Below are 2,612 nucleotides of genomic sequence, written 5' to 3'. Positions count from 1 at the left end.
GCAAACCAAAGTTTAAAACGCTGTAGGCTTAGGCTATACGTCGAAGACCTCAAGCACAAATTTAAGAATGCACATACAGGTCAGTAATGGCCATTTTAAATGTATTAATTATCCTGCTTTATTGCTCTCTCTTACATCAAATTTCTATTTCTGATTTAATTACAATGACCAGTCATGATCTGTCCACCAGTTTTGCACTTTTGACAAAAAGACTGAGATATTTGAGTGTTGTGTGTAATAAAACAAGACTCTTTTTGAAATCATAATTGTATATTGCATTGTTTTAAACACTAAATATTTTACTTAAAACATTCCTCAGACACTTATTCAGTTATTTATATTTATAATATACGTTGTTCAAAAAAAGCAAAAGTAGTTTCAATGTAGCTAGCTACTTTTTGATAGTAACTTGTAGTGTAGCTAACTACTTGACTGGAGTTTAACTACTTTAACTTATGAGTAGCTTGTACAGTAGCTTGTCAAACTTGTCAGAGTAGCTTCCCCAACACTGCAGATTATTATCTAGATGTGATGTGTTTGACAGAAAAACAAACGATTACATTACTTTAAATGAGTCCACCCCGGTAGATTACAGTTATAAACATGAACCTCGTCTGAAAGGCAAAGGGGGAGGTGTTGCTGTAATTTATAGTAATATCCTCAAAACCACTAAGAAATCTAGTTTTAAATATACTTCTTTTGAAGTATTGGTGCTTAGTGTAAAAATATATAGTGTAAATGATAAATCACATTTGAGAATTCTGCTGGCTACTGTATACAGGCCACCAGGGCACCATAAAGATTTTATCAAAGAATTTGCAGACTTTCTATCAGAATTAGTCCTGGCTGTGTTAGGACCAACTCATTGTTGCAATCATACTCTAGATCTAATATTATCACATGGAATAGATGTTGATGCCATTGAAATTCTGCAGCAGAGCGATGACATCTCAGATCACTATCTAGTCTCACGTAAACTTCACTTAGCCAAACCAGCAAAGCCAACTCATGTTAGACCTATAACTTCTGCCACTAAAGATTGCTTTATCAATAATCTTCCTAATCAGTTTAAAGGGGGGGTTGACTGCGATTTCACTTTTTTGATTTTAAATAGTCTGTAATGTTGCTGTTGGTACATGAACAGTATCTGCAAAGTTGCAGCGCTGAAAGTTCAGTGTAAGCAGAGATATCGTCTTTTAAAAATCAGTATAGTGCCTACAAAAACGACTCGATTACAGCTGGGTTATGGTACGTCACTAACCCACACATTTGCATCAACCCCTCCCTCCGGAATATGCAGGAAAGAGCATGCGCATATTTCAGCAGCTCCAGCTCGTCGAGTGAGTTGTTCATCCAGCTGTCAGGTCTTCTGTGTTCGAGCTTTCCACGGATGCTATACTTCGTCAACAATGGATGCAATTTATGTTTGATTATGTTCCTGAAAATGACGATCGTAATCTAGCTCTCTGTGCTGCGCATTTACGGAAGACAGCTTCCAGAATCTCCACGAGTTCAACACCGGATTCAACAAGAAACTGTTACTAAAACATGAAGCAGTTCCAGCTTTAAAACCAGAGGCAGCAGTTGTTGGGCCACAACCTGTAAGTAGGCTAAGACTTCATCATTTTAAATGTATTTGTATATATAATTCCAGACGTAGCCTTGTGTTTTATTTTTTTCAAATGCCAGTGCTGGCTTTATAGCCACTACTAGTTAGCCTATGCTATTTTGTGTCTACGACAAACGCGTACAAACATTATGGACCTGAATTAAGTACTAGTACTAATGTTTTAAACGTATTTTTCATGTATATATGCTTTATGACGTTATTTTCGATTTGATCAAGAACGTAACATGCCAACGCTGTTTGAGTACGACATTAGTAGCCAGTCAGTTGCTATTGTTGCCAATCAGATGCTATTGTGTAAAATAAACGTGTATAAAGTTAAAAAATGTAGCAAATTATCATTCAGAAACGTTTATTAAGAGCCGTGTGTGGTGAGGTTCTGTTTGACTCGCTTCATCGCCGCTTTCTCGGTCTGATTCTGCCTCAAACTGATACTGCAGTTCGACACATATTTACATCTGGACCGGAGCTCATGACACATTTTGCCCGTAAAGGTAATGGGCGTTAACCTTCCGGACAACGTGAGTGACAGTTTAGCCAATCACAACACACCGGCCCAAACTAACCAATCTGAGCCCACTATGTGTTTCTGAGGAAGTGGTTTCATAGAATCAGGAAGTGAACCGCTCGATCCAGGACAGAGGAGAGCGCGGCTGACAATAAAGGTGAAATTTATGAAAAATAAGACTTTAAAAAAAAGCTTAGAGCTTAGATATTGTGACAGAAACTATTAACTCTCTCTTTTCCAGCACTTTAGACGCAGTTGCTCCGTTGCGCTTAAAGAAGATTAAAGAAAATAGTCCAACGCCATGGTATAACGAGCACACTCGGGCCCTTAAGAAAGCAGCCAGAAAAATGGAGCGTAGCTGGAAGAAAACTAAACTAGAGGTACTCCGGATCTCATGGAAGGAGAGCTCGATTGCATACAGAGAGGCCTTAAAAGCTGCTAGATCTGCTTATTTTTCAAACCTATTAGAAGAAAATA

This window comes from Pimephales promelas, chromosome 24 (genome assembly GCF_988280905.1).
Source record: "Pimephales promelas chromosome 24, fPimPro1.hap1.1, whole genome shotgun sequence".
Lineage (NCBI taxonomy): Eukaryota > Metazoa > Chordata > Actinopteri > Cypriniformes > Leuciscidae > Pimephales > Pimephales promelas.
The sequence above is the reverse complement of the archived record's forward strand: the minus strand, read 5'-3'. Positions refer to the sequence as shown.